Source organism: Hyaena hyaena, unplaced genomic scaffold, assembly GCF_003009895.1.
Source record: "Hyaena hyaena isolate Hyena2069 unplaced genomic scaffold, ASM300989v1 scaffold_11, whole genome shotgun sequence".
Classification (NCBI taxonomy): Eukaryota; Metazoa; Chordata; class Mammalia; order Carnivora; family Hyaenidae; genus Hyaena; species Hyaena hyaena.
Window position 1 is genome coordinate 356,365 of NW_024080643.1, and position 18,304 is coordinate 374,668.

Below are 18,304 nucleotides of genomic sequence, written 5' to 3' on the forward strand. Positions count from 1 at the left end.
TGGAAGCAGCTGCTGTGTGTGTCATTAACCACCCTCAAAGTCCATAACATGTCATATTACCTCATTTTGGCTCCCTGCGCCTGTTTTGAAAGGCCCTGAATTAGTCATGCGGGGTAATTGATCAAAAATCACATGGATTGCTCTATTCCTTTGCTCAACACTGGGCCTCACTGTTGGAGAACAGGCCTGGGTTAGGAGAGACCTATGAGGGATGTCTGAGGTTCCTCTCACGAGAGATGAAACAGGGAATGGGTTAAGAGAAGGGATGCGAGAAATGGGTTCTTTCTGTCGCACTTAACAATATTCAATCCCACTGTTAATGAAACACTGGAAGGCACTTAGTTATAGATAAAAGATACTCCTTATTATGAACGCAGGTCATTGATACCTTTTTAAAAAATTTATCACTGTCAACTTCTGCTATTTTTTTCATGATTCTGTCTAGGACAACGCTTACAAATAGATTTTCAGTAAATGTTGTCGAGAAATTCTTTCCCTGTGACATTCATTCATTTACTCACTCACGTAAGAAACATTTATTAGGTTTTGACTTTATGTCAAGCACTATGCTAGGGCTGAGGATATGTAACCTTAGTCATAGTCTCCATTCTCAAGGAACTGGTTTAGAGGGAAGCAGAGATATGAACAGATGAGAAGAATCGGCATAAGTTCTGTGATGAGGGAGGTGTAGGGTTCTGTGGGGCTCACGGAAAGGGACTGGGCGCCAGGGAATGGGTTACAGAAGGAATGCCTGAACTGATTCTTGAAAAGCATGGTGGGAATGGGAAGGCAGGAGGGCCAGTTGGGAAAAGTGGTTACAGACAGAAGGTGGAGTGTGGAGGAGTTTGGAGTAATTTGGAGGAGTTTGGAGTAATTTGGAGTGCAGAGAGAAAACAAACACAAGCACAAACAGGTCACCCTATCCTCTGGATTGTATCTCATAGGCCAGTGTTTTCCGAAATTCATTAGTAGTTCATGAATTCAATGAAAGACAAATAGAATAGGAAATATCAGAGTGTGTTTTGGTTCATGAAACTTACATGTGTTGGAGATACACATTTGAGTGTGTGTGTGTAATGTGCATATATATATGTATATATATGTACTGAGTACAGGGATTTACAGTTGAAAAAAAGTTTGAGGAACTCTGCTGTAGGCTATAAGTGCCACTGGTTTCTATGCATAGGGATGACATGATTAGATTTGCACGTTAGCACAATTACTCTAGCCATAGTATGTAGAATGGATTTGAGTGGCTGCAATGCAGCATGGTGGCCAGTGTTAGAGCAGCTGTCTTGTGGGATGACGTAGGATCCACACGCTGTGAATGGAAGATGAATTAGAAGGAGTCTGGGTCTCTGATGGTTGTGAACTACCATACCAGACTGTACACCTATCCTGAATTCCAAGTGAGAGAGAAATGGATTTCTAATCTAGTAGAGCCCACCATTATTTGGGTTTATAGTGACAGGCTGACCAACATTCTTTTTTACTTTTATTTATTTTTACTTCTTATTTAAATTTTAATTAGTTAACATACAGTGCAATATTGGTTTCAGAAGTCGAATTCAGTGATTCATCACTTACATACAACACCGAATGCTCATCATAACAAATGTCTTATTTATTTATTTATTTATTTATTTATTTAAAGTTTATTTATTTTGAGAGAGAGAGCACACTCATGAGCAGGGAAGGGTGGAGAGAGAGAGTGGGTGAGCGAGCAGGCTCTGAACTGAGCGTGGGGCTCAATCTCACAAAACATGAGATCATGATAGAGTCGAAATCATGGGTTGGATGCTTAGCCTTAAGACTGAGCCCCACCCAGGCACCCACAAGTGCCTTCTTTAATACCCATCACCCATCTAGTCCATCTCCCACCCACTTCCCTCCATCAACCCTCAGTTTTTAGTCAAGAGTCTCTTGTGGTTTATTTTCCTCTCTCCTCTTTCCTGCTCCCATATGTTGTTTTGTGTTGTTTCTTAAATTCTACATATGAGTGAAATCATATGGTACTTGTCTTTCTCTATTTTGCTTAGCATAATACATTCTAGCTCCAACCACGTCATTGCAAATGGCAAGATTCCATTCTTGTTGATGGCTGAGTAGTATTTCATTACATATATACCACATCCTCTTTATCCATTCGTCAATTGACGGACATCTGGGTTCTTTCCATAGTTTGGCTATTATTGATAGTGCTGCTATAAACATTGGGGTGTATATGCCCCTTTGAACCTGTATTTTTGTATCCTATGGGTAAATACCTAGTAGTGAAATGTTGGATTGTAGGATAATTCTATTTTTAGGGTTTTTTTTTTTTTTTAATTTTTAATGTTTTATTTACTTCTAGGAGAGAGAGAGAGAGAGTGAGCAGGGGAGGGTCAGAGAGAGGGAGTCACAGACTGAAATAGGCTCCAGGCTCCGAGCGGGCAGTCAGCACAGAGCCCAATGCGGGGCTCGAACCCACGAACCACGAGATCATGACCCAAGCGAAAGCCGGACGCTTAACCGACTAAGCCACCCAGGCGCCCCTCTATTTTTAGGTTTTTAAAAAATGTTTATTTCTTTTTGAGAGAGAGAAAAACAGAGAGGAAGCAAGGAAAGGGTAGAGAGAGAAGACACAGAATCCAAAGCAGGTTCCAGGCTCTAAGCTGTCAGCACAGAGCCCAAAGTGGGGTTTGAACTCACGAACTGTGAGATCATGATCTGAGCTGAAGTCAGATGCTTAACCAACTGAGCCACCCAGGCACCCTTATTTTTAGTTTTTTGGAGAACCTCCATACTGCTCTCCAGAGTGGCTGCACCAATGTGCATTCCCACCAACGGTGCAAGAGAGGGTTCCCCTTTCTCAACATCCTCACCAACACCTATTGTTTCTTGTGTTGTTAATTGAAAGGCTAACCAATATTCTTAACTATTATGCCTGCCTATGACTGATGGCCCATGATAATCCCTACCTCCTAACATTTACACTTTTGGGCAATCCCCTCCCCTTGATTATGGGGTAGGACCTATGACTTGCTTCTAACCAGTAGAATATGCAAGATGAATAGATTACTATTCAAGAATACTAGCACTGGATATTATCATCCATGAATAGAGCATCAAGCCAAATAAGATTATTTTTTAGTCTCAAGGTCTGGGTTTTGGACTTACTCTGGACCTCACTCCTTTCTTTCTTCTTTCCTGTTTCTCCCTTTTGGAATGGAAAAGTCTGTCCTGAGCCTGTTCCACCAGTTCATGTTTGGGAAACACATGGTATATTTGGTCTTGTGGGCCAGTAGCTAGAGAGGAATTTGTCTCAGGATGAATCTCGAGTCTCACTCACTGATTTAGATGATATTTGTTTATATTTATTTATTATGATTTAAAAAAATTTTTAAGTACACTCCATGTCTCACATGGGGCTTGAACTCATGACCCTGAGATCAAGAGTCCCATACTCTACTGAGTGAGCCAGTCAGGAACCCCTGAATTAGATGATATTTAGATGAGATTTTGGAGTTTAGAGACGATAACGTGCAAGAAGGACATGGATTTTGGGGGGCCAAGGGTAGAATGTTGCAGACCAAATGCTTGTGTCCCCTCTAAATTCATATGATGGAACCCCAACCCCCAAAGTGATGGTATTTGAAGGTGGGGCTTTTGGGAAGTGATTAGGTAATGAGGGTGGAGTGCTCATGAGTGGGACTGGTGTCCTCATAAAGACCTCAGAGATCTCCCTCTCCCCTTCTGCCATGTGAGGACATAGCAAGAAGACCATGGTCAATGAACTAGGAAGCTAGCTCTTACCAGACACTGAATTTGCTGGTGACTTGATCTTGAACTTCTCAGGCTCCAGAAATGTAAGAAATAAATTTCTGTTGTTTATAAGCCATCTAGTCTATGGTATTTTTGTTACCCAGACGTACCTAGACATGAAGGTTGGAAAGAAATAAAACATCCATCAGTGGGAAATGGATGAACTGTGTTATATAATGGTAGCAATTAAAATGAATAAACTAACTCTCCATGTATAAACATGGGTAAGCCCCATTGTTGTCTTATTCTGAGAAACTGCCACAGCCACACGAGCCTTCCAGCAACCACCACCCTGATTAGTCAGCAGCCATCAACATTGAGGCAAGACCCTCTGCCAGCAAAAAGATTATGACTTGCTGAAAACTCTCCTTTTAGTAACAAAGAATCTTTGAATTAAGGTATGTACATTGTTTTCTTAAGATATAAGGCACAGTTAAAAGATTATAGTATACGTATAACTTTTATATGCACCAGGAAGCCAAAAATTTAATTTCACTTGCTTTATTTTTTTATATTTGCTTTATTGTGGTGTTCTGGAACCAAACCCACAATATCTCCAAGGTATGACTATATAACTCTCTAAATTCTCACATATGTTGTAATGTTTAAACATAATGACGTGTTTATTTGTCATGAAGGCATAAATCCAGGCACAGATCAAGAAGGAAGAAACAGTACAAAACTCATGTGATTGCTGTCCTTACTTTATTTCATTGTGACTGCACTGTCAGATAGTGAGAACAGGTGAGCCAGGGGGAGGGGACAGATAAGTTGAATAAAGGCTGTTAAAAGTCTTCATTGAGGCTGTCAGAGAGTGCTTTTTGGAAATGTGAAAGTTGTGGTGGGATTTGAGAAAGGAGTGAGGCAGCCTGGTGAACATAAGGAGAGGCTATCATGGAGAACTAGATGATGAACAGTTTGCTCGCGTAGTTAACCATTTAGGAGTGATTCATAGAAGTCATCCTTTATGCACATAAATCACAAGGAAGACCTAAAATGTAGCAGAAAAACAACAGGGAAGAGAGGAAATAGAATTTGCCTCCCAAGCCCATCACTCTCAATCCCCTGCTGTTGACGTAAAACAGGACATAGAAGAAACAAAAAAACAAACAAAAAAACCCCTTAAAAAAGCAGGCAAGCAAAGGATTCCGGAATTGGGAGTAGCCGTCCAGAGTGACTTGTATCTTCTTGGAAGGGGAAATAGGATCCCAGATGTACCGCTCCTTTTCCCATTCAGACTTTAATTGTGTTGTGGTTGTGGTTGCTTGGCACAGCACTGCCTTCTACAAATAGAAAACCTGATCACAAGCTGCTCTCCCTCTATGACATGCCACCTATGTCGTAGCATGCTTTGGTGGTGAAATCACCAGGTGACATGCTTTTCAGTTCGCTAGAAAATGTTCTGCGTGTCACAAACGAAGTAACTTGCCAACATTTGCCTGAGTAATTCACACCTGACTGTATATTCCTCTACTAAACGTAAGGTCCTAAAACAGTTACGTGAAAGGTGTGTTGCTAATGTATTAGCATCTTGCTGAGGATATGGGATGACTTACTGCAGTGCTCAATGAAACTGCTATTACTCCAGGATCACAGAGGGCTATACATTCATTCATTGAGTTACATACCCACAACACTCCAGAGTGTTACAAATCCACTTAACAGCCTTGAGTCCTGGGTTTCCTGTTCATATTTCTAAATTAGCATAAAGAAATACAAAATCATAAGCAAGGAGAATCCCTATAGGCGACTGCCAAGAGGTTCTGTGTTTATTTTGGCGTACATAAGAAATATTTTGAATTCCCCAAATGTAGAGCCATTCTTTTCATTAGGAATATGTGATTAAGTGAGGCTGGCCTAATAGCTTTGGTCTTTGAAGAGTGTCTCGCTTCTAATGGGAGCACTGGAGCAGAAGTATAGTCAGTTCATGAATAAAATAGAGCAAAAGGCTCATTTTGGCTGGATATGGTAGAAACATAGGTATAAGTTTCTTCGTTTCTTTCTCTTGTCTATTACCTCCTCATGTTGCGTGTGAGAAAAGGCAACATCAGAGAGAAAAACATCCACCCTGAAAATTTATCTTTTTCATCCTTCTCTTCAACTCACCAAGTCCCGTTTTGTGAGGTCTCTGGTATCCCTCCCTTGCTTTTTCATAAATAACTTTTATTCCCTCCACCCCTTCCTAAGAAGGGTAGGAGGGTAGCAAGTTAAAAAGTTGCCTTTCCAGGCACCTGGGTAGCTCAGTCAGTTAAGCCTCCAGCTCAGGTCATAATCTCATGGTTCGTGAGTTTGAGCCCTGCGTCAGGCTCTGTGCTGACAGTTCGGAGCCTGGAGCCTGCTTCAGATTCTGTGTCTCCTTTTTGCCCCTCCCCTTCTCGTACTCTGTCTCTCTCAAAAATAAACATTTAAAAGAAAGTTTTTAAAAAAGCTGTGTTTCTACCTGAGAGAGGTCAGATTCCACATGAAGCTTGGGGTTCCAGCCAAATTGTGGTAGACAACTGTAAGCTCATCACCAGTGATTCTCATGGGCCACTCTAAGCAGAGGGTCGAACAGTGACAGTCGCTGTGGCAGAACTGGGTCTCTGCTCTTCACAGACCTGAGACACAGAACACCCGTCCATGGGAGGACTGGCCCCATGGCACGTAGGGCATCTGTTTAGTGAAGAACTCTCCCACTCCTCTGAGATAGTGTTTCTTAAATCGTTTGGACTGAACATTCACAGCAGGAGATATAGTTCCCTTCACAGTTCATATTTGTCAGCATCCACCCATCAGGAAGAAAGAAACCAAAGGAAGTATTTCCACAGAGAGAATTTTGCATAGGGAATTGATTAAATAGATGTTGGAGGGCTGAAAAAATTTAAAAGGAACACTGGAGTCACCATTGTAAGTAATAACTGCAAAAAGCAGCTACTGCCTCTGGGGCCAGAGATCAAAGAGAGGAAAGGGGGGGTGGGGCTCTCAAAACCCGGCAGCCTGGAGAGGGAGCCTGGAGGAGAGATCCAGGGCCTGACTCCTGCTGCTAAGTCTGGAGTGGAGGGAGAGGAAGCGCCAGGAGGCTGGTTCTAGAAGGGCAGCTAGAAGGTGGAGACGTAAGTTCAAAAGTTCTGGCCACCAGGCCAAAAGGTCACCACTAGGGTGATGCTGACAGGCATAGTAAGCTAATAGGAAGGACCCTGGGAGCAAGTGTCTTCCTCGTCTTCCAGCCTTGTGCACCCAGGAGCCAGAAGACAAGGGAGGAATGTGGATTGTGGAGTTCGAGCTCCCCCAGCGTGGAGCAGTGGAGAGAAGGTGGGTGTGAAGCCCATTGACTGCTGTACAGTACCTGACCAGGGCTATGTGAACACACTCCGCATTTCATTTCCTGTTGCTTCTGTTTGCTTCTACCTTACCCTCCTCTACCTTAAAAAGCTGGATAGGATGCATTACATTGATTTTGTGACCTACTAAACTTTGCTCTGGGACCTAGTAGTGACCTTGAGCACTGGAATTCAGCACCACGTACCTCCTGAACTCCTTCCATACCAAGAGTGACTTAGAGGAACTTCCTCCTAAGGCACCCACGCACCGAATACATATGGGGGGCCCATGCTCTTCTACAGGCTTCAGGGATATTTATATGGGGAGGCTGTAAATGTCCTTTACAGCTCTAGAAGGGGGAGAGCTACCACAGAGGAGGTTTAGTTCAGGAGGAAAGTTAAGGAGCCATCAGTCAAAAATATCGTGTCCTTATATAAAAGGTATTATAAAGATGTATTTGGAAATACCCATAAATGTTCATCAGAGGAGTGTGAAATCTAGTAAAGAGAAAAGACAAAGGCCAATGAGTAAGCAATACATGAGCTCCACTAGGCAGTAGGGTTAGTTGTCCAAATGAGTGATATAGGCAGGAAATTTTGTGAGTACACAGCAGGCTGGTATGAGTGTGAGCAGGAATGACCTGGAAAGGTTCCATGTAGAGGCCTGAGTTAGTTTTTGCAGAAACTAGGTAGAATTTAGGGTAGGGGGATAGCATCACAGGGGAAGAGAACATTATACAGAATAAGGTAAGGAAGTACACAGCATGCAGTGGTGGAGCTTGGGGATCAGAACTAGTAAGGGAAATCTGAGTGTCAACCAGAACTGAGAGATGAAATCCTGTAAATGGAGAGGGTGTATTGATTGAATGTTGGGAACTATTTCCACAGTTAAGGAGCAGGTAGAAGAGCTGGCGAATAACACACTGAAGTATGCTTTCAGGAGAACCAAGGTCATGAACCACTAAGGAGGGTGGCTGGCAAAGTCAAATGCTATAGCAGCCAAGACTGAGGGAAAATGTCTGACTTTGAACCAGATGTGCTAAATCTTTTTTTAAAATTGATTTTTAAAATGTTTGAAAAAGTTTTTATTTTTTAGAGAGAGAGAGCACGCTAGTGTGGGCGAGGGGCAGAGAAGGGCGGGGGGGAGAAAATCTTAAGCAGGCTCCACACTTAGTGTGAGCCCAATGCAGGATTCATCACCACAACCCTGGGATCAAGACTGAGCTGAAATCAGGAGTTTAACACTCAACCGACTGAGCCACCCAGGCGCCCCGGAGGTGCTAAGTCTCTTTAATGAGGGCAGTGACTCAGGACCATATTGTCTGTAGATTAATCTGTTATTACTTTCAGATTTGCATGGTGTGTTTATTACTTGAAATGATCCAAAGATTCCCGTGAAGACAACAAACCATTATGGTCAGTCCCCATTCCTTCCCAGCTGTTCATAGCCATGCGAGGTTTTCCAAGGCCATGCCTCAGTGGCTCGTGGCCTTCCTTGGCGTGACCATCCCCCTTCAGCTTACGTTAAAGGCAGCTGTTGCTTTTCACTGCTGTGATCATTCTCCCTAAGTGGCTTGTCCTGCTGAGCTGCTTCTCTGGGATCCTGAACCCCCCAAAACAAGGAGGGTTATGCATTGGGACCTTGCATTTGCAGACTTCTTCATGGCTGTCGATTGCACTACAACCCTGGCCAGCTGCCTTGTAAATGCAAGTGACTGGTCACAAGGGAAATCAGATGAGGGCTAGATGGATCAGGTGAACCTATCATCCCTGCTACAAAAACATGTGTTCAGCCGATAGCCGATCAGTATTATCTTCTCCAGGAGTAAAGGAGAGTCTATTTATATGCTCATTATATATGCAGAGTTGTGATCAAACTGCTAGAGGTGACAAGTCCAGGTGTTGCTTTTATAAAGATGTCACTATTGCTATTAACTATTAACTCAGAATTTGTTCTGGATTTTATTGCTTGAATACTGTCATTTCTTCTGCACAATGTAAGCTATGATCGTGGAGGCCTGAATTTCTTTTCTTTCTTTCAATACAGCAAAATCCAGCTGCTATCAATTGCTTCCTCACTTATACTAAACAGTTTTCATAATTGAACCCACTATGCAGGTAGCCTAGACAGGTCATGTTATAAGCTTTTTTTTTTTTTTTAAAATCCAAGTTAGTTAACATGTAGTGTAATAATGGTTTCGGGAATAGAATTTAGTAATTCATCACTTACATATAACACCCAGTGCTCATCCCAGCAAGTGCCCTCCTTAATGTCCATCACCCATTTAGCCCATCTGCCCACCCTACACCCCTCCAGCAACCCCTCAGTTTGTTCTCTGTATTTAAGGGTCTCTTATGGTCTGTCTCCCTCTCTGTTTTTATCTTGTTTTTGCTTCCCTTCCCCTATGTTCATCTGTTTTGTTTCTGAAATTCCACATATGAGTGAAATACAATATTTGTCTTTCTCTGAGTGACTTATTTCACTTAGCATAATACACTGTAGTTCCATCCATGTTGTTGCAAATGGCAAGATTTCATTCTTTTTGATCACCAAGAAATGTTCCTTTATATATACACTATCTCTTCTTTATCCATGCATAAGTTGATAGACATTTGGGCTCTTTCCATACTTTGGCTATTGTCAATTGTGCTGCTATAAACATCGGGGTGCATGTGCCCCTTTAAATCAGCATTTTTGTAGCCTTTGGATAAATACCTAGGAGTGCAATTGCTGGGCTGTAGGGTAATTCTACTTTCAGTTCTTTTGAGGAACCTCCATACTGTTTTCCAGAGTGGCGGCACCAGTTTGCATTCCCACCAGCAGTGCAGGAGGGTTCCTCTTTTGCTGCAGCCTCACTAACATCTGTTGTTGCCTGAATTGTTAATTTTAGCCATTCTGACAGGTGTGAGGTGGTATCTCATTGTAGTTTTGATTTGTATTTCTTGGATGATGAGTGATGTTGAGCATCTTTTCATGTGTCTGTTAGCCGCCTGGATGTCTTCTTTGGAAAAGTGTCTATTCATGTCTTTTGCCCATTTCTTCACTGAATTATGTGTTTTTTGGTTGTTGAGTCTGATAAGTTCTTTATAGATTTTGGATACTAACCCTTTATCTGATATGTCATTTGTAAATATCTTTTCCCATTCCATCGGTTGCCTTTTAATTTTACTGATTGTTTCCTTCCCTGTGCAGAAGCTTTTTGTCTTGATGAGGCCCCAATAGTTCATTTTTGCCTCTGTTTTTGCACAAGTGTAATATTTACCGAGTATACTGTGGAATCAAGTGGAATATGCAAATATCCACTGTGTGGCAACATATTCTTTTAATAGCTGGCACTAGAGTTCCTCTTGGGGAAAATATTTTGTGTAGGAAAACACTTTGATAAACAGTTTAGGAATGGAAAGTCGTCCTGAAGAAAGAGAGAACTAAAAGTACTGTATAAAGAGAGAAAAGAGAAAGGAAGAGGGATGGGAACAGGAAGATGCTGATTAGTGGGGAGTTGTAATTTATGCTGAGAAAGGATGGGGGTTGGTAGATTCCAATGCATTGTGATACTTGAAGGCCTTTCAAGACCATGGAATTCTAACTTGAGGCTGTTTGCATCCTTCATTTAAAACACCCTAGTTGCTCCAAACCTTCTGAGGAGTCTGCTATATATACAAACAACCAAAGAAAACGGTTTGATTTACACACTGTGTCAGTAGGAAAGAAAAAGAGTTGCAGAAGGTGAGATGTGAAAGAGTCCATGTGTTCAGAGAAAGCAAGAACTCAAAGCCAGAAGTGACCCTGTGATGCTAAGCTACCCACTTCCCCCCCCCCCCCCCACCCATCCTGGTGAGAAAATACTGGCCTTTCTACAGGAGGTGGAAAAGGGACTTGAGTCAATTTCAACAAAATTTCTGTGGACAAGGTGACCTTGACTGAGAACTGGGTGACATACACAGTAACTTGCTATTTACAATCATACTTTCTCAAGAGATGTTTATTGGTAGAAAACAACAGATCAGTAATTTCCCCCATTTACTTAAATCTCTAAGTCTCATTTTCCTTATCTGCAAAATCTGGAGATTAGATGGAGAATATCTGTGGTCTCTATTAGAGTCTATAGCTCTAATAAATATCTTATAGAGGCAGAGAACAAATTGGTGGTTGCCAGAGGTGGGGGGGGGTGCAGCAAAATGGGTGAAGGGGGTCAAAGAGTACAAATTTTGTTATAAAGTAAATAATTCCTGGGGATGTAACATACAACATGACTATAGTGAATGGCACTGTGTTGTATATTTGAAAGTTGTGAAAGCAGATTTTAAAAATATATTTTTAGGGGCGCCTGGGTGGCTTAGTCTGTTAAGCGTCCAACTTTCGCTTGGGTCATGATTTCGCGGTGCGTGGGTTCGAGCCCCGCGTCGGGCTCTGTGCTGACTGCCAGCTCAGAGCCTGGAGCCTGTTTCAGTCTGTGACTCCCTCTCTCTCTGACCCTCCCCTGCTCACACTGTCTCTCTCTCTCCTAGAAATAAATAAAACGTTAAAAAAAATCTTAAAAAAAAATAAAAATATATTTTTACATTCTTTTTTTGAGGTACATTCACACACAGTGAAATGTACACAGTTTACCTGTACCATTCCATGAGTTGTGACAAATGTGTAGACCTCTGTAACCCAAACTGTAAGCAAGATATGCATTTTCTCCATCCCTACAGAAAATTCCCTCTTCAGTGACTCTTGATTTTGGCTCAGGTCATGAGATGGGGCCCCACAGCTGGCTCTGTGCTGAGCGTCTGCTCAAGATTCTCTCTGTCCCCATGCACCCCAATGTTTATAGCATCACTATCCACAATAAAGTATGGAAAGAGCCCAAATGTCCGTCAGTGGGTGAATGGATAAAAAAGATGTGGTATATGTATACATATGTGTGTGTATATATGTGTGTATATATATATATCTAATGGAGTATTACTTAGCAATCAAAAAGAATGAAATCTTACCATTTGCAACTATGTGGATGGAACTAGAGGGTATTATGCTAATCAAAATTAGTCAAAGACAAATATATGACTTCACTCATATGAGGACTTTAAGAAACAAAACAGATGAACCTAAGGGAAGAGAAGCAAAAATAATATAAAAACAAGGATGGGGACAAAAACATAAGAGACTCTTAAATATGGAGAATAAACAGGGTTACAGGAGAGATTGTGGGAGGGGGGATGGGTTAAATGGGTAAGAGGCATTAAGGAATCTACTCTTGAAATCATTGTTGCACTATATGCTAACTAACTTGGATGTAAATTAAAAAAAAATTCTCTCTGTCCCTTTCTGTCTCTGCCCCACCCCGCCTCCTCTCTCCCTTAAAAAAAAAAAAAAAAGAAAGAAAGAAAAAAAGAAAATTCCCACCCTCACCTCCAGGCTACTACTCATCTGATTCTTATCATGAAGGATTAAATAATTAAGATTTAAAAGTTGTTAAATGCCAGTCTTTGTTTGATAGTGCTTCATCATGCTTTTTATTTCTCACAAGCACTGTGAGCTGGATAGTATCTGCATTTCGCTTATCAAAACTTACAGCATCACAGGGGAAAATAAATTGCCCCGCGTCACTATAGGGGCAGGACGTGAACCACGAAGCGGGTTTTAGAAGCCCTTGCGCTGAACCTGTTTCTACTGCACTGCATCTCTGAGGTGGGTCACGGAGAGTCCACAAACGATTGCCTAAGAAATATGACACATCAGAAATTCAGCTCCAATCAGTGCCGCCTACAAGTCCTCAAACCTCCTGAATAATCCTAAAGGCTGTAGGCATTACATTTTACTAACGGATGCATTTCTATCCCACTCCTCCGAAAGTGGCAGAAAGGTGTTAAAGACGGCAAATTCCACTTTCCTGCTGAAAAGCCCCGGAAGGGCGGCTTCGGTTCCCACCCCGCCGCCCAGCGGAGGCAGCCGGCGATGCCCGCAGGGGCGGCGGGGGCGGGGCCGGACCAGACGACCTTTCGAGAGCCGGGCGCGGAGCCGCCGGGGCGCTCCTTCCTCTGACGCCACAGGCATCCTCTCAGAACAGAGCGGCACCAACCCGCTCCGTCGACGGCACAGGACCCGCGTCAGGCCAAGGGGATTGGCCGCTACCGCAGCAGGGCTCATCCTGCCGTACTGGGTCAATTAGTCACTTTGCCCTCCTCAATGTCACCGTCTCCCTCCTCTCCCCGAAGCACCCGGGCGCCTCCCTTCCCCCGCACCCGGGTGGGGTTCCCAGGCTCCTCCCCCGAGTTGTCTCGGAGTCCCTGCGCGCCCCCCACCGCTCGGTCCGCGGCTGCTATGGCAACCGTACGCCGCCGCCTCTTCACGCACATCGGGAACTAACGGACTCCGCGGCGGCTGCGGCGGCGGCCTGTGCCCCACCCCCACTCGGACCGCATCACCAGCCCCCAGCCGACCTGCGGCACCTAGGTAATAACCCGAGGGAGGCCGGTGCGTGCAGGGGAGCAGGTGGCGGGGTGTTCAGGTTGACAGCCCCACCCGATCTCCCGCTGCCAGGGCAGTGCCGCGGTCCTGGGGCGCCGGGAGGGGAGGAGGAGAGCAGTGGGAGCGCGAGGCTCGCGGGGCACTATGGGAATTGTAGTTTAGCGGCTGCACGGGCTTTCGGCCTTGGCGGGGTGGCCTGGACGGGCGAACTACAAAGCCCGGCGGCCCCGACCGCTGGCAAAGACCGATAAACTTTGAGCGGACCGGGCGAGAAAAAAACCTGTCTTTGTGGTGCGGGGGCTCTTGGGTGGTCGCGGAACTGGGTTCTGCGCTGGGAAAGGAAAGTGGAGGTGAGGCTCGGGCTGGCGGCCGTTTGGCCCGCCCCGGCTGACAGCGCTCAGCCCCACCCCGGCTGGGCTGGGCCACCGCCCCGCGTAGTCCCAGGGATGAGCAGCCACCCCCGCTGCAGGGCCTCGGGCCTGCGGCGCCTCTGACCCTCCCAGGTTGCTGCCTCTCGGGGCCGAACCGTATGTATGGCACACATTTGATGTGAGACCTGAGAAACTATTTTTGTTAAACAGGACTTTATCCTTTTCCTGATAACGTGTATTTCTAGGCTTTTATTCATGTCTCTTCTGAAATAGCTGAGAGATGTTTGCATATTAAGCCCATAATTATTATTGAAAGGGCATTTAAACATTATTGATGTTTAAAGGTCAAGTGTAGAAAGTGTAGAAGTAGAGACCATGCTTTCATATAGGAGTATCTTTTTAAAATAACCATTTTGCCTATTGCATTTTATTTGTTGAGGGTTAAGATTACAAAATGAGTACCCCCATATTCCCACTTACTGGCTTGAACGCTGCCTACCCATATTTTGATTCTATTTTGAACATTAGTTTAAATTACTGGAATTTTAAAAGCACAGACTTTTCTTTCTTTCTTTCTTTCTTTTTTTTTTTAGCTATGGGTAATAATTATTTTCTTTGGCCATATCCGTATTCTTAAGAATTTCTCAGGAGCATGTTTTCAGAATGTAAATTGCCCAACAAAACAAAAGGAAACAACAACTCTGCAATACACCTAGTCCTTAGGGTTGGCTTACGTCCTGTTGGTAAGGAAACTGACACAAATTTAGAAAACCTTTAAAACGTTTTCAACAGGTAGATAACCATCCTAGAAATTTGGTGTTTTATATAGTATGTAGAAAAATTGTTGATAGTGCTGCGGGTTTATTTTGGGTGTGTGTTTTAAACAAGAAAACAACACAAGGCCACTACAAAATTCCTATTTTCCTCAAATAAAATGAGGCTGGCCTGTAAATTTTACTTTAATTACCGATTTTGTGCAAGGAGATGGAAAGTAAATCTAGGAAGACCATTAGAAAAAAATTTGAGACCTTCTGGTGTATACTATAGGGATTGGAAGTGTTTTATTCATTCATTCAAGCTTTGTTAAAGGGCCTATTAAATTGCGGACCGTGTGCCAAATAGTGGGAATAAAAAGAAGACAGTCTGTGTTCTGTATGGGCAAACAGTGAAGTCATCACAATAGGATAATAGAAATAGGTGCAAGTCGGTATAGGAGACCAGAGTGGGAAAAAATCCTAATACAACAGTAATATTTATTGAATACTTAATCTCAGCGAGGCACTGTGCAGTATTTTGTATGTAGTCCGTTATTTAATCCTCATGAAGATCCCTAACTACTGTTATTCAGAGATGAGGAAACAGGCTTAAAGATTTTTGTCCAGAGTCATAGCTGATAGGTTTGAACCTGGGATTTCAACCCAGGTGGTCTCACTTATCTAAGTCATGATCTCAACCACGGATGCTGTTCTCTGTACCCATTGATAGAAATATCCTGACTCTAAGGAGATCGGGGAAGTTTTCAGTGTGATGTGACATTTGACCTGTGTTAAAGAAAGTTGAGTAGGCTTTCACTGGAGAGAAGTTGAGGAAAGTCACCCTAGGCAAATGGTACAACAAAAGCAAAGGATGTAGTAGAGTGTTTTGTTTGGAGAACCCTTGATCATTCTGATGCAGGAATCCCAGAGTGCACGCAGTATAGTGGTGGGAGGGGCCAGATCTTAAAGTACTTGGTACCATGATAAAGAGTTTAGAGGTGTTTTCCATTTTCAACATGGGGCAACCGCTGAAGAATTTCACATGAAGGTGGTGTTATTGGGTTTGTATTTTAGAAAGATAACTCCTGCTGAAGGGTGGAGAATGGACCCAGGAAAGGAGGGGAGATTAGAGTGGTATAGGGACACCAGTTGTAGGGGAAAAAATACACTGGAAAAGTGAAGAGAGTCTGAATGAAGCAGCTGGAGTTATGGAAAGACAGGGCTTGTAGAAGTATTGAAGGGAGAAAATTAGTACGATTTAAATTGCGGGCTAGACAGATTTGGAACCTTAAGACAAATGAGTCCTAGTTTTCTACCTAGGATGTCTAGTAAAAGTATGGATTGTGAGGAGGGGGAGCAGGGTTTTGTTGAGGTGAAAGATAAAGATCAGTTTTGAGTATTCATTCAAAGTTCTTGTGGGGTATTCAGGTAAGGATGCGTTTGGACCTGGAGTTCCGGAGAGAGTTCAGGGCTGGAGGTGGGGGTTTGCATGTGCATAAGCAGTTGAAATTACAGGAGAGTTTGGGTTAGCTCACAGCAGGAATATATAGACATGAAAAAGGAAACGTTTGAGTAAGTTTGAGAAGCAGCAGCATTTGTGTGTGTGTGTGTGTGTGTGTGTGTGTGTGTGAGTGTGTGAGAGAGAGAGAGAGAAAGGGAGAGTGGAGGGGAGGTAGGACCATGTTTGAAAACAAGTGGGAGAAATCCCCCCACAAATGAGACAGAGATTGGGAGGCAGAGAAAAGGAAGATTTAGAGTGAGCATGTGTAACAAATGACAAAGGAGAGGAAAATTAGAAGCAGGAATGGTCCAGAGTATCATGTGTCTTGGAGAGTGCAAGTAAAGTCAAGATTGAAATGTGCCCCGTGGATTTGGTGATGACAAATCACTTCTTTTTTTTTTTTTTTTTAATTTTTTAACGTTTTTATTTATTTCTGAGAGAGACAGCATGAGCAGGGGAGGGTTAGAGAGAGAGAGGGAGACACAGAATCTGAAACAGGCTCTAGGCTCTGAGCTAGCTGTCAGCACAGAGCCCGATGCGGGGCTCGAACCCACAAACTGTGAGATCATGACCTGAGCCTAAGGTGGCTGCCCAACGGACTGAGCCACCCAGGCACCCCGACAAATCACTTCTATACTTTGCAAAAATGAGGAAGAGGAATGTGAGCATAAGCTACTTGAAAAAAACATTTACATGTTCCATACTAATACATATACATAAGAAAATAGAATGATGAGCCCCATATAGTCATCCCCTAGCTTGAAGAATGAGCATATAACCAGTTTTGTTTCATCTATAGCCCCTGCTCCCAACTGGATTATTTTTTAGTTTTTAATTGATTTTTATGTTTTTCGATTGTTTTCAAGTTAAACTCAGGTATCCTATCTTTTGTTATCTGTAATTATTTTCAATATATATATTTTAAGGATTCTTGGGGTGCCTGGCTGGCTCAGCTGGTAGAGAGTGTGACTCTTGACCTCAGGGTAGTGAGTTTGAGCCCTGTGTTGGGTGTAGGGATTCCTTAAATAAACAAACAAAATTTAAGGATTCTTTTTAAAAAAACTGTAATACTATCCTACCTAAAAGAAATGGACAGCACTTCTTTAATATAAAATCCCCAGGTACACTTTTCTTTAAAGAAGTTTGATTCTTGGGGAGCCTGGGTTGGCTCAGTCGGTTAAGCGTCCGACTTCAGCTCAAGTCATGATCTGGTGAGTTCGAGTCTCAAGTCAGGCCCTGTGCTGACAGCTCAGAGCCTGGAGCCTGCTTTGGATTTTGCGTCTCCCTCTCTCTCTGTCCCTCCCGTGCTCATGCTCTGTCTCTCTCTCAAAAATAAATAAAAAAATAAAACCATTTTAAAGAAGTTTGACTCTGAAGAAAAGAAAGGGATAAGGCAGTAACAAAAAGGTTTGTAAGTTTTTTTTTTTCTTTAAAGCTTGATAAACTATTAGGGAGACAGCCAATAAAGAGGAAATGTTTGAAGATGTTGGAGATGAGAGAAAGAGATGGTTGATGGATCTATCTCTGAAAATGCAGGAAATGATGGGATGAGCAGGGTTGGAAGAATTAGTCTAAAATTAGTTTGTTGAATTTTTTAAGTATCAACTAAGTGCTAGCTGTGATCCTAGGCAGTATGCTAGTGTAGACAGGAGGATAGAGGCCCTGAAAAAGGAAGAAAAGAAGTGAGGACAGATAGGGATATTTATAGGTTGGGTGGTAAAACGTTAGAGAGTTCAAAGCTTATGTTCTCTTTAGGTGGATAGGAATCAAGGTCAATTGATGAGAGGGGATGGAGGGTTAGGAAAGGAGAAGGGTGGAGTTTTGGAATAGCCACTGAGCTAGGACAAGTTAATGTTTTCACTGAGATTAGAATTCAGTAATTCTCAATGACAGCAAAACAAGGTTGTGTGATTTTTCCCCCCTTAAATTTTTATTTACTATAGGAGAACTTAAAATATTGAGACCAATAGCCTCATGTGTTACTAAAGGAAAGAGAATCCAGGCTAAGAACTTAGGATTGATTGTTCCTCAGCAACTTGAGATTTATTCATTTAACTAACAGTTATTATCTATTTTGTGTAAATATCACAGTAAAATTAGAAAGCCCTTATGGATCC

At 42.9% G+C, this 18,304-nt stretch overlaps 1 protein-coding gene across 5 annotated transcripts in view; it reads left to right on the forward strand.

The window, feature by feature from the left end:
- The first annotated feature begins 13,286 nt into the window (after nucleotides 1-13,286).
- KATNAL1 (katanin catalytic subunit A1 like 1) overlaps nucleotides 13,287-18,304 on the forward strand; it is a 98,916-nt gene continuing 93,898 nt past the window's right edge. For 3 of the 5 annotated variants that reach the window (XM_039254818.1, XM_039254793.1, XM_039254826.1), the window contains exon 1: nucleotides 13,287-13,545. The gene's annotated coding sequence lies outside the window, so the exon portion shown is untranslated. Of the gene's footprint in view, nucleotides 13,546-13,986; nucleotides 14,110-18,304 lie in introns of those variants that run through there. The other 2 variants (XM_039254811.1, XM_039254801.1) reach the window with 2 other exon arrangements.